The sequence below is a fragment of the Pleurodeles waltl genome, chromosome 7 (genome assembly GCF_031143425.1).
Source record: "Pleurodeles waltl isolate 20211129_DDA chromosome 7, aPleWal1.hap1.20221129, whole genome shotgun sequence".
NCBI classification, from domain to species: domain Eukaryota; kingdom Metazoa; phylum Chordata; class Amphibia; order Caudata; family Salamandridae; genus Pleurodeles; species Pleurodeles waltl.
The window spans coordinates 657,796,720-657,810,909 of record NC_090446.1 but is presented as its reverse complement, the minus strand read 5'-3'; positions in this window follow the sequence as shown (position 1 = coordinate 657,810,909).

The window sequence follows — 14,190 nt, the reverse complement described above, 5'->3', positions numbered from 1 at the left end:
GTAGCCTTCTTGGATACTTTGTTGCAGTTACAGTGTTCCCAGAGCAGTCTGCGGTTGATCTGATGGTCAGAAGCTGAAACAGGGGATGCAGAGGAGTCCTGGTGGATTCTTGCAAACCAAATCTGAGGAAACACCCAGAGGAGAGACCCTAAATAGCCCTGAGAGGGGGATTGGCTACCTAACCAAGTATGCATCTATCAAGAGGGGTCTCTGACATCACCTGCTTGCACTGGTCACTCAGATGCTCCCAGACGGTCCTCCCACCTTGGAATCTAAGATGGCTAACGCCAGGGACACTCTGGAGGAGCTCTAGGCACCACCCCTGGGGTGGTGATAACAACGGAAGTGCTCACTCCCCTTTCCTTTGTCCATTTTCGTGCCAGAACAGGGACTGGGGGTCCCTGAACTGGTGTAGACTGGATTATGCAAGGAAGGCACAGTACTTATACACAAGAAAGACCATACTCAGTGTTACCAAAAATAAAGTTACTTTATTTTAGTGACACAAGGCCAAAAATATCTTAGAGGCAATACTCCTTCTGGAGGTAAGTATTATATGCAACATATACACTACTAACCAAAATCAGGTGGGTAAATATCATAAAATAGTGCAATCAGTGAAAAACACAATAGGTTGCAGTGGGCCTAGGGGCAACACAAACCATATACTAAAATAGTGGAATGCGAATGTCGGTTTCTCCCCTAGGCTAGTGTAGTGTGTAGAGGGGCAATGGGAGTGTATGAAAACACCAAAGGTAAGTAAATTACCCCACCCAAGAGCCCAGGAAAGCAGGAGTAAAGTACAGCAAGTTTCCTCAGAACACACTAGAAATCATGGTAAAGGAGTATGCAAAAACTAAGCAAGACTACAAGAAACCAACAATGGATTCCTGGACCTGAAGATCTGTGGAGAGAGGAGACCAAGTTCAGAAGTCGATGAAGAGTCCAGGAAGAAGAGGAGCCCCTGCTAACCCAGATGAAGGGTCAAAAGTGTATTCTTGAGTTGGAAGAAGAAGTCAGAAATACACCAAAGAAGACAGTTGCAGGTTCCTGTTTCGTGCAAGAGATATCCCATTTCATGTCATTGGATGCAGGCTGGTTTTTGTCATTTGATTCTACCAACAAGCCTGGGCTCACGCAAATGTTGCGGTTGGCAGGAAAAGGGCGCTACCTGGGCCCAGGAGGCATCTGGGTGTCTCCACTCAGACTGAGGAGACAGAGGGGGCTCTCAGCACTTCAGAGAGCCCTCAGAAGACCAGGCAGCACCCACAGGAGTCCCAGAACATGGGGACAAAGGAGCTGCAAAATGCAGTCGTCGCAGCATTACACAAAGGAATCCCACACCCACGGAGAACAACTCAGGGAGCTAAGAGTTGCAGGATAGAGTGCTGGGGACCTGGGATATGCTGTGAATGACGGATTTCTGGAAGAAGTGCACAGAAGACCAAGGAGCTGAAGAACACGCGGTGCACAGGGGTACTGTCTGGCACGGGGATGCAAGCCCTTACTTTCACCAAATTTGGACATCTGGGCCTTTGACAGTCAGGATAACTTTGGTCCACCACCTGTGTCCCAGTGATCACGCTCGTCAACAGGGAGGAGACCTAGTGTACCGGTTGTCATTGCAGAGAGGTGCCTGCTGAAGCAGGGAAGTGACTCCGTCACACCACGGGCAATTCCTTCGGTCCTTCTGGTGAAGAATGAAGACAGACAGTCCTAAGAATGTGCACAACCTGAAAACTGTTGCAGTTGCTGGCAGGAGCTGAAGTTGCAGGGTCACAGTAGCCTTCTTGGATACTTTGTTGCAGTTACAGTGTTCCCAGAGCAGTCTGCGGTTGATCTGATGGTCAGAAGCTGAAACAGGGGATGCAGAGGAGTCCTGGTGGATTCTTGCAAACCAAATCTGAGGAAACACCCAGAGGAGAGACCCTAAATAGCCCTGAGAGGGGGATTGGCTACCTAACCAAGTATGCATCTATCAAGAGGGGTCTCTGACATCACCTGCTTGCACTGGTCACTCAGATGCTCCCAGACGGTCCTCCCACCTTGGAATCTAAGATGGCTAACGCCAGGGACACTCTGGAGGAGCTCTAGGCACCACCCCTGGGGTGGTGATAACAACGGAAGTGCTCACTCCCCTTTCCTTTGTCCATTTTCGTGCCAGAACAGGGACTGGGGGTCCCTGAACTGGTGTAGACTGGATTATGCAAGGAAGGCACAGTACTTATACACAAGAAAGACCATACTCAGTGTTACCAAAAATAAAGTTACTTTATTTTAGTGACACAAGGCCAAAAATATCTTAGAGGCAATACTCCTTCTGGAGGTAAGTATTATATGCAACATATACACTACTAACCAAAATCAGGTGGGTAAATATCATAAAATAGTGCAATCAGTGAAAAACACAATAGGTTGCAGTGGGCCTAGGGGCAACACAAACCATATACTAAAATAGTGGAATGCGAATGTCGGTTTCTCCCCTAGGCTAGTGTAGTGTGTAGAGGGGCAATGGGAGTGTATGAAAACACCAAAGGTAAGTAAATTACCCCACCCAAGAGCCCAGGAAAGCAGGAGTAAAGTACAGCAAGTTTCCTCAGAACACACTAGAAATCATGGTAAAGGAGTATGCAAAAACTAAGCAAGACTACAAGAAACCAACAATGGATTCCTGGACCTGAAGATCTGTGGAGAGAGGAGACCAAGTTCAGAAGTCGATGAAGAGTCCAGGAAGAAGAGGAGCCCCTGCTAACCTAGATGAAGGTGCAAAAGTGGATTCTCAAGTTGGACGAAGAAGTCAGAATTGCACCAAAGAAGACAGCTGCAGGTTCCTGTTTGGTGCAAGAGATATCCCATGTCATGTCATTGGATGCAGGCTGGTTTTCGTCATTTGATTCTACCAACATGCCTTGGCTCACGCAAATGTTGCAGTCGGCAGGAAAAGGGTGCTACCTGGGCCGAGGAGGCACCTGAGTGTCTCAACTCAGACTGAGGAGACAGAGGGGGCTCTCAGCACTTTAGAGAGCCCTCAGAAGACCAGGCAGCACCCACAGGAGTCCCAGAACATGGAGTCAAAGGAGTTGCAAAATGCAGTCATCGCAGCATTACACAAAGGGATCCCATGCCCAAGGAGAACAACTGAGAGAGCTGAGAGTTGCAGGACAAAGTGCTGGTGACCTGGGCTATGCTGTCAATGATGGATTTCTGGAAGAAGTGCACAGAAGCCCAAGGAGCTGAACAACACACGGTGCACAGGGGTACGGTCTGGCACGGGGATGGAAACACTTACCTCCACCAAATTTGGACAGCTGGACCTTTGACAGTCAGGATCAGCTTGGTCCACCACCTGTGTTCCAGTGATCACGCTTGTCGACAGGGGAGGAGTCCCAGTGTACCGGTTGTCATTGCAGAGAGGTGCCTGCTGAAGCAGGAAAGTGACTCTGTCACACCACGGGCGATTCCTTCGGTCCTTCTGGTGCAGAATGAAGACAGACAGTCCTAAGAACGTGCACAACCTGGAAACTGTTGCAGTTTCTAGCAGGAGCTGAAGTTGCAGGGTCACAGTACCCTTCTTGAATACTTTGTTGTGGTTACAGTGTTCCCAGAGCACTCTGCAGTTGATCTGATGGTCAGAAGCTGAAGCCGAGGATGTAGAGGAGTCCTGGTGGATTCTTGCAAACCAAATCTGAGGAAACACCCAGAGGAGAGACCCTAAATAGCCCTGAGAGGGGGATTGGCTACCTAACCAAGTATGCACCCATCAAGAGGGGTCTCTGACATCACCTGCTTGCACTGGCCACTCAGATGCTCTCAGAGGGTCCTCCCACCTTGGAATCTAAGATGGCTAACGTCAGGGATACTCTGGAGGAGCTCTAGGCACCACCCCTGGGGTTGTGATGGACACGGGAGTGCTCACTCCCCTTTCCTTTGTCCATTTCCATGCCAGAGCAGGGACTCGGGGTCACTGAACCGGTGTAGACTGGATTATGCAAGGAAGGCAGCGTTTGTGCCCTTCAAAGCATTTCCAAAGCCTCTGGGAAGATACCCCTCCCATGCCTGTAACACCTATTTTCAATGGGAGAGGGTGTAACACCCCTCTCCTAAAGGAAATGCATTGTTCTTCCTTCCTGCGATTGAGCTTCTCGATCTTCAGGAGGGCAGAAACCTGTCTGTGAGGTAGCAGGAGCTGGGGCGGCAGTGGAAACCTCAGAGAGCTGGTTTGGCAGTACTGGGGGTCCATTGTGGAGCCCCCAGGGTGCATGGAATTGACCCCCCCAATACTAGAATTGGATTGGGGTACAATTTTTCAATCTTAGAGAACTCACATGGCCATATTCAGAGTTACCATTGTGAAGCTACATATATGTATTGGCATATATGTAGTGCATGCTTATAATGGTGTCCCCGCACTCACGAAGTCCTGGAAATTGGTCCTGGATAAAGGGGGGGTACATTTGCTAGTGCAAGGGTGCCCTCACACACAGTAACTTTGCACCTAGCCTTCAGTAACTGAAGATTAGACATATAGGTGACTTATACTTTACCTAGTGCAGTGAAAATGGCTGTGAAATAGTGTTTGCACTATTTCACTCAGGCTGCAGTGGCAGTCTTGAAGGAGTGTTTGTTTGAGCTCCTTAAGGGTGGCAAAAGAAATGCTGCAGCCCATAACGATCTCCTGGAACCCCAATGCCCTTGGTACCTAGGTACCATGTACTAGGGACTTATAAGGATGATCCAGTGTGCCAATCTGGATTGGAATATGGAGTCACTAGACTATAGTGACAAATTTGGAAACAGAGAGAGCATGAACACTGGAGTTATGGTTAGCAGGACTCCAGTGACACAGTCAAGCATACTGACAACACAGTTAAACACACTGACATATAGGCCGCAGCCATAAGCACTGGGGTCCTGACTAGCAGGATCCCAGTGAGACAGTGAAAACACACTGAGAAACAGGCAGAAATTGGGGGTAACATGCCAGAAGGATGGTACTTTCCTAAAGCCTTCATGAGTACACCTATGCACGCGTCAGGTGGGGTGATCAGGGTCAGTTTACTGACAAAATTTCAGTACAAAGGGGAGTTCGACAGGGATGCATCCATGCTCCGACCTTATTTTCATTGTTTATCAATGATATTTCCCCTTCTTAGCGATGGTGGAGGCATATGCACCATGTATAGGTGCCTGTAAAGTTCCTGTACTATTGTTTGTGGACGACACTCTCCTAATCTCCAAGACCCCTGGTCTACAGAAACTCTTAAATAGATTTGAGGAGTTCTGTCTCTCTCAGGGCCTGGAGATCAATACCTCCAATACCAAACCGATGACGTTTAACCCCATAGATCATTTAAAGGTAAAATAGTACTTGGAGGCACACCACTTTAAAAGGTGAAATCCTTTGGTTATCTTGGTTTAACAAAATCTGAGAACCTGTCTTGGAAATCCCACATCACCAAGGTGGCTTTGAGGCAAAAACAGTACACTGGGGTTCTTGTCATGGACTTTAGTGCCTCATATACCAAACCGATCCACCCGGCACTTCAGATCTGTGAGACAAAGGCTGTTAGTTCCACAAGAAATATGTATAGTTGAAAATACCTTTTTAAGTAAACTTGTTTCTTTACCATTGAGTACCCCGCTGCTTCCTCTTTTTAAGGATCTGGGTATCAAGGGAATAGGCCCTATAGCCAGTTTGCATCCTCTCCTGTACTGGAGATGGCTCTGGACTACTCCAGAGTTTGCCCCATACACTGAAGCCCTCCAGGTTGTATTTGAAGCTGATCGTCCTCTTAGTGTCCCTTGGCTTAGATATGTTAAGGCTTCATTGTATTCGCTTGGCTGGTGTGAGCTTTGAAATCACCCAACTAATGCTGCCTTTCTTTCAAAACTTGACTTTAAAAACAAGTATTGGAGGGTTATAGATTCCGAGGAGTTGCATGTAGCAATTAATTCCAAAGTGTCTCATGCTTTCGCTATTCTGAAGGATACGCATAGCTATGAGGCATTTTGGGACATAGGCCCTCATTATGAACATGGCGGTAAACACCGTCTGCCGCTGTGGCAAAGGTGAACAGAAGACCACCATTGGCGTTGAACAGAAACCCGCCATATAATGATGCCTAAAACAGAAGTTGCCAAAAACTCTGCTACCACCAGTCACCGCCAGGGCCCTTGTCGGTGCAATGGCTCCACATCCCACCGCCAACCAGACAAATCCCCTACCCTCCAAATAATGATGCAGAAATCACTGCGGCGGATAGTGGATGTCGAGCAACCATTGGAGGTACAGACTTCCATGACCAGCAATGGGACCCAACAGCAAGAAATGCCTACATTGGGAAGTTTGAAACCCAACAACACGCATACACTGAATATCACACAAGTCACACACCCAACCACACAACAGCACCCTCACCAATATACACACAACACACCACCCACAACACAACACCATGGCACCCCCTAAGCACCCACGCTTCACAGATAGGGAGCTAAGAACAATGGTGGACAAAATAATCAAGGTCGAGCCACAAATCTTCGGGCACAGGTCCAGCACACACCAATCACCAGGAAGATGGAGTTATGGTAGATGATTGTCAACAAGGTCAACGCAGTGGGAAACCATCCACGCACGAGGGACGACATCAGCAAGAGATGGAAGAACCTGCACGGGAAGGTGAGGTCCATGGCATCGAGGCACAACATTGCGGTGCAGAAGACTAGGGAAGAACCCCCACCTACACCACCAGACTACACCGACTGGGAGGAAAAGGTACTGGCCATCCTGCACCCTGAGGGCCTCACTGGACTCAATGGACAAATGGACTCGGGTAAGTCATTTACAGTTACCCCATATGCACCACACCCGTAATGCATGCAACTCCCCATCCCTCCAACTACCACCAGGACCACTTACCCACCCAGGCCACAATCACTACATCCAGTCACACTACATGCCCACAAACCCACCAACAGGCCCACATCCCTCCCCCTGTGCACTTCCACCCACCCCTGCAAGGAATTACAATTGCACTACACCACCCACAATGCACCTCCACCTCCACATCCCATGCAAAATGCAATGGCAACCCCCACAGTACGTTCCTGCATGGCCCAACAGAGGAATCAACTGCACAAAATAGGGCAGAGCTGTGCATCCTCATCCGATTTAGTAAATGTAACATACATGTCCATTCCCCCCACACAGGCACCACCACCCATGCCACCCTGATGGAAAGACCAAGGAGTGCCAGGTCCCCACATGGAGACAGAGGCCCCACTCAGGAGACTGGAGAGGGAAGTGTGGACAATGAGGAATACCCTGGCCCGTCACACAGTCCTGGACTGTCACCCTCCAGCAGCCCCACCCAGGATACTACTGACACCCCTACCACCCAGCCACCAACATCAGCACTGGCCAAACAACCCCACACCAGTGTATCCAGGCTACAGACTGGTGAAACACAAGTACAGAGGCCACAGTCTCCACCTACTAACAGGCAGGATGATGATGGCCCCAGTACAAGTGGTACTTCCAGACCTGTGCATGGGGCACAGGCACAGGGGGCTTGGTCCAGTGGGAGGATGTCAGTGGCCCAGGGGGCAGGCCAGAGGATGGATACTGCAGCCCAGGAGGTGATCTCTGAGGTTCTGGGAGCATACCACCATTCCCAAGACAGGATGGGCCAGATCCTGACCACCCTGGAACAGAGTCAAAGGTTGCAGATAGCCCAACATAAAGAGACCATGGAGCAGTGGAAACAACTCAATGTCACCATGACCACCACATGGTGAAGCACCATCACCTAAGCCAGCCTGAGACCCCCACAAACCAGGAAGCCTCTACCACTGACCAGGACACAGACCAGCCATCTACATCAGCAGCAGCAACTGGACTAGTGGAACTGGAAAAGGACACACAGGAGACCAGCACCCCTACCCGTGCAGCCAGCACCAGACCCTCAAACAGTCCCTCAGGCTCAGATATGGCACAGGAACACTTGCCAAGACCAAGGCCCCCACCAAGAAGTGACTCTGCCATGTACTGACTCCCAAGTGTGCCACTGTACCACCATCCTCAGCCTCCAATAGCAACATAACAACTTGCAAGGGACAGATGGACCTATACCCACCGCCACCAATCGCCCAGCCCATGTACCTACAATGGGCATCCACCATTAGCCCACTCCCTATCTCTGTAAAGCGCACCAATGCATTAAGGACACCAAATAAAACACATGTACACCAAATTGTATGTCCCCTATCATATTGATGAATCCGTTGTAAATGTGAATGTATTTTCCAGTCAATTCCATAATCAGACCTTTATTGCAGGAATGGCACCCCACGCACAACATTGTGTGGAGTAAACAGAAACGTACACCATGTTTGTCTCGATGGCACATGCCACCTCAATATTCAGGTAACACTGTCAATGATTACAGAACCCACATCCCAATATTGAATAAGTCAGACAGCTATTACGCATTGCAGACAGTGAACAGTACCTCATAATCACTGGAAGTATAGTTGGATCTGCTGGTTCCTGGAGTGGACATTTTCCCCCTCTTTATCACTCCCCATCACTCTCATCCCCTCTCAGATGATGCAGGTCTGGATATACAGCACCATCCTCCTCCAGTAGGGGGATAGCTTTCTTCACAGCCACGTTGTGCAGCATGCAGCCGGCCACCACTATTCTACACACCTTCTCAGGGCCATAGCACAGGGATCCCCCAGAGAGATGGAGGCAATGGAATCTAGACTTCAGGAGACCTACAGTGTGCTCTATCACCCTCCTAGTACGTCCACGGGCCTCATTGTAATTGCTCTCTTCATCTGTCCTAGGATTTCTCACAGGTGTCAGGAGCCAATGCATGTTGGGATAGCCAGAATCACCTGCAAAAGTGTTTGAAACAAGACGGTAACAGATTGCCATTACTTACAGACGGCCTGGCTGTCAGCTATGTACAGAACCAGTGTCATACACACTCACCTATGAGCCATCCTCTGTCCCCTTGTAGTTGATCCATCATGTGTGGTACATGGCATTCACATGTGATATGTACTGGTCTGCAGTACACACCAATTGTATGTTCATTGAGTGTAAGTTCTTCCTGTTCCTGTACACCTGTTCATTTACTCTTAGGGGATGAGAGCTATGTGAGTGCCATATATGGCACCTATCACATGGGTAATGTTAGCAAAGGCATGAAATTCAGAGATAATGTCAGGGAGATCAGCCCTTTGGGGAAACTTCACATATGTCTGCAGGTGTAGTATAAATGCATCCAGGAATTTGGACAGGATGAGGCTAGAAATTGGCTGTGAGAACCCTACACCCATGCCCACTGTCACCTGAAATGAGCCCACGGCCAGGAAATGGATTACAGAAAGCACTTGCACTTCAGTAGGGATGGCATGCTGATTCCAATTAGCCGGTCTCAGTACTGGATCCAGTAATGCACATAGCTCATGGATTGTAGCATGATTGAGTCTGTAGTTGCTAATGATGTGACCATGGTCTCCAAATCAACAAGAGTTCTGTACACAGATGGGGCCCTCCCCGCCAAATGGGTCTGTACCTACGGGGAGTGGAGAACACATGGGAGGGACACACATACATTTGCACAGCATGTTGTACAATATGTAGTTAATACACAAGCAATGTATGATGTACAACTGTAGGGACATGTATGAGATGATACGTCTGGACTGTTTTGGGAAGAAAAGATTAATTTGTGCATGCGACTAAGGACTGGGGTCCATAGGACCTGCATGGGGCCCATGACCAGGAAATATCTGCATCATGCTAGCAAAATGGCAGCCTCCTGCCATCCAGATATGTAGAAGTAGAAGTTACCTCATTCCGCTGGCAGTTGTTGTTATGGCGTAAGGCGGTGTTCACAGCCGGGCACCCATTGATTGATTAACATGGTTGTCAGTGGGGAAACCGGGCCTATCATGATCGCCGACGGCGGTGACGGTGCACACCGCCGCGGAGCGTACGCCATGTCGTCACCCCAGGTTCACTTGACTCCCGGATCCCGTGTATGAAAGTACCCCTCTGTGTGTGCTGCTGTGTCCTGACTCTGGTTACTCAAATGGGATGAGTCACAGGGGAAAGGGCCCCGGCCTTCACCATGGAGGAGCTAGAGAAGCTGGTGGACGGGTTCCTACCCCTGTATGCCAAGCTATATGGGCGACAGAGGTGCAGGTGAGTAGGTGGCTGACGTGCATGGATGTGTGTGATGGTGGCGGATGCCAGTATGCATGTGTGGTTGGTATGTACCTGCACAGCCGTAGAATGTGTGGCAAGTACCGTGAGTGAGATGGTGAAATGATCTTGTGAAGTGTCTGTCCCATAGGGGATGTACAGTCAGAGGTATCATATGGCCATTTTCTGAACTCTGTTTTCTTTTCTTTGTGTCCCCTACGGGTCAGCACCCATCAGAAGAGGGCACTCTGGCAGGCCATTGCCAGGGAGGTGGGGACCCTGAGTGTCTACAACCGGTGGAGCACCCACTGCAGGAAGCGGTGGGAGGACTTGAGGAGCTGGGCCTGGAAGACCTGCAAGGCCCAGCTAGGGAAGTCCTCTCAGTCGGGCTCTGACCCCCCTAATGTGCTGCATTCTGGCAGTGGCATATCCAGACTTGGAGGGGCGCTTGAAGGCTGCACAGCAGCCACAAGGGGGTGAGTACCAACACCATATCATGCCCCTTTGATGGATGTCTGAGGGTGCTATAGGATGTATGCTGTCTAGTGCCAGGTACTCTGACAGGTGTCTTACAGCAATCCGGCCCCCATGGGCACTGAGATGATTAGTGGCAGGTCTGCAGTTCATCATTTCCTTGTGTCATGTGGGAGAAGAGTTGTATGCTAGGGTTGTGGCCACTAGTCAGGGGCATAGGCATGACTATAGCTGTAGGTGCTGCATGTTGGTGTATAAGCTGGATGGGAGTATGAGTGAACCAAGTTTGTACATCCATTTAGGTATTTACATATATCTTCCGCCACCCCCCATGCCATCACCGCCCTACCAGTTGCTCCCCACCCACTCGCCCGTGCCCGATCACCCAGAAGGGTGGGCGTCTCCTTCGCTCCAGGGACCTCATCCCCTGCCCCAGTTAGCCCTGATGCTCTCAGGGAGGAGGCTATTGACCTCAAGAGGAACAACTCTGTAGGGCAGACAACCATAGTGAATGCCATCCAGGGGCAAGCATCCCAGATGCAGCAGTGCAATGCATACCTGGAAGGCATTCACGGTGCCATGTCTGGCCTACAGAGATCTTTTCAGGCTCTGGCCTCCTCTTTGATTGCAGTCAGTGTCCCTGGCCTTTCCGTCCCCCCTCAAACCACCTCTACCCCTTCCAGCACACCACTCCCTTCACCCATCCCAAGCACACGTTCAGACAGCCATGCAAACACATCAACACACAAAAAACAAACACAGAAACACAAGCACCACACTTCCCACCACAGGAAAACACACAGCTGACAAACAAAGGTACACATGGCAACATCCACTTCCCCCAGTGTGTCCACCTCTCCCGCCTCCCTGTCTGTCAACTCTACATGCACACTCACAAGCACTGCCCCCTCATTCACTGTTGCGGCACCCATTCTTGCAGTAACCACAACATCAGACATCCAGTCATGCAACCCAGACACCACACCTGCACTCACCACAACGACATTGACTGACATTTGCAGCACACTCACCAGACCTGCAGACACCCAGACAACATCCATGTACACTGGCAGCCTGTCTTGTCCCACTGTGTCTACCCCCTCCTCCCAAAACACTCAAAAATTCCCAGACACTCACCCAACACACATCCACCACACCTCAGCATACTGCACAGGCACCAGCATCCACGTCCAGCACACCTACACCAGTCACTTGCACTCCCTCTACTTCCACTCCCACACCTTCTTCCATGTCCACCTCACCTGCCCCTAAAAACGTTTCCTGTCCCGTGTTGACCTTTTCGAACCCACTGACCTACCCCGCCTCATCCCTAAACGTGCTCACCTCCTTGCCCTGTCCACTCCTTCCACATCTAAGTCTGCCACAGTCCGCCCTTCCCATTCCCGTGCCCCTTCCCCAGTGAGCAAGAAGCCCCGTGCTGGCCCAGGTCCATCTGCCACCCTGGTCTAAGCCCGCTGCCCCACCTTCAGAGGCAAAATCCAAACCCCCACCACCTCCCAAACAAAAGCCCAGGCCCCCTCCCAGACATAAGTCCCCACCCTGCCACCCTCTACCCCAGTTCCCTGAGGTGCCTGGCTGCCCCATTGATGTCCCTTTATGGTGGAGTACCATGTGCACATTTGGGAGTCAACTTCGGGCTATTTGGGCCCTTCAGCCTTTTTATGTTGAACTGACCGATGGCCTTATTTGGACATTGAATTTTCAATGATTATTAAAGTTTGGGTGCCCAGTGTTGCTGTTGGCACACTCTGGAGATGTAGTTCATCATTTCATTGTAGAGGTGTGGTGTGCACATGTGTGTACTTTGGGCAGGTTGTATTGGCCTTGTGTCGTGTAAGTACCTCTTCTTCTGGTGTGTATGGCTTGTGATGGTGTGAAGGGTTGGGTGTGTGTTGCAGGGTGGGTGGGGTGGGTGGGGTGGGTAGGTATGTAACTATGCCCTTTCTTCCCTTGTTTAGTAGGTTGCAGTACTTACCGTCGTCGTCTTCGTCGGCGGTCATAGTCGTGAAGGCATATGGCAAGAAGCAGCACTAGCATTATTTCCAATTCTCTCTCCATGTCTGCTTCGGTGTGTTGTGTGTGCCTCCGGTGAGTGTTTCCTTTTATTTGGTTCATTTCTGCCTCTCTTTGCATGGTGGTGGTTCCCGCCCCGGAACTGACGGTGGTCATTTGCTTCATTATTTGTTGGGCGGGTGGGGCCTTTGCGTTGGCCTGTGGGCGGCCTCTTCCATCGATGTTGGCACTCATCTGCTGGCGGTGAGTGGTTTTCACGCTGGCTGTTTTTCATGTGCTTCATTATTGGGCGGTCCAGACTGCCAGCCTGTTGGCGGTAGTTACCTCAACCACCGGCGGTGTGGTCTTTCCCGCCATGTTCATAATGACCACCATAATTTTTACTTCTAAGGACAGGAAGCTGTACTTTCAGTTTCATGTGGGAACCCTACCATTAAGATCATTCAATAGTAGTTGGTCATCTGTTGGAACTACTGACTGTCCAGCTTGTAACGCCCCTACTGAAAATGTGACCTACGTATTTTTTTCTGTCTTGTTTATGTAATACCTCGTGGGAAGTGGCTTGCACCTGCTTCCAGGCTGTTGGGTGTCCGTAGATCTGCTGTTGCTCTACGAATTCCAAGATCAGACACGGATCATGTTTTGGTTACTGCTGTCGCTAAATTCTTGGAGCTATGTGGACCAATAGAACAAAGATTACATCTTCCTTTATGTGAAATTGCTTTGCATGTATAGATTTACATAATTGTAGGTTGCTTTTCCGATGATAGATGTGGTTTAGCACACTTTCGTGAAATGAATTGTTAATTAGTGTGTGTATTCTTAATCTACTGTGCTGGTGTGTATTTTATGGAGGGGGATTAAATAGAGGGATATCATTTTAGCCGTTGTAGCTGCTGCCACAAAATCATCACCTTTTGTCTAAGCTTAAGAATGGTGATGTTTCAGCTGGTGGCTATATGATAACTGTATCCATGTGGAAAGAACTTACCCCTTCTAATGCTTTTGGGACAAAGAAGCTGTGTATTGACTATGTTGGATAGACAGCCTAAAATCGTGAAATTTTGGAATCGACTTTAGAATTTATCTGGGAAAGTGCCTGCTGCTTCTTTTCTTAGTACTGTATTTGGCAGTGATCTCTAAACAAACTATTGCATTTTTGCACTGATTCATAACTTTTTATATTTTTATGTGTATGGTGCCAGAATACTCTGTGTGCAAAACCTATGTCTTAAGTATTGCGCCTGGTGGTATTTATTATTGTATCAATTTTATCCTTGTTTAAACTTATTTTTATGTATATGAAATGTGGTGTTTTTTTTCTTTATGTCTTGTGCTTTTATGGTACTAGAAATAAAGCTGATTTGAAGTTAAGTGAATGCTATGAGACAATGAACATCTAAGAAAATTATTTAAATTGGCCTGCATTCTTCATAGTACAACTCGAGTTTAGAGGAGGTTAA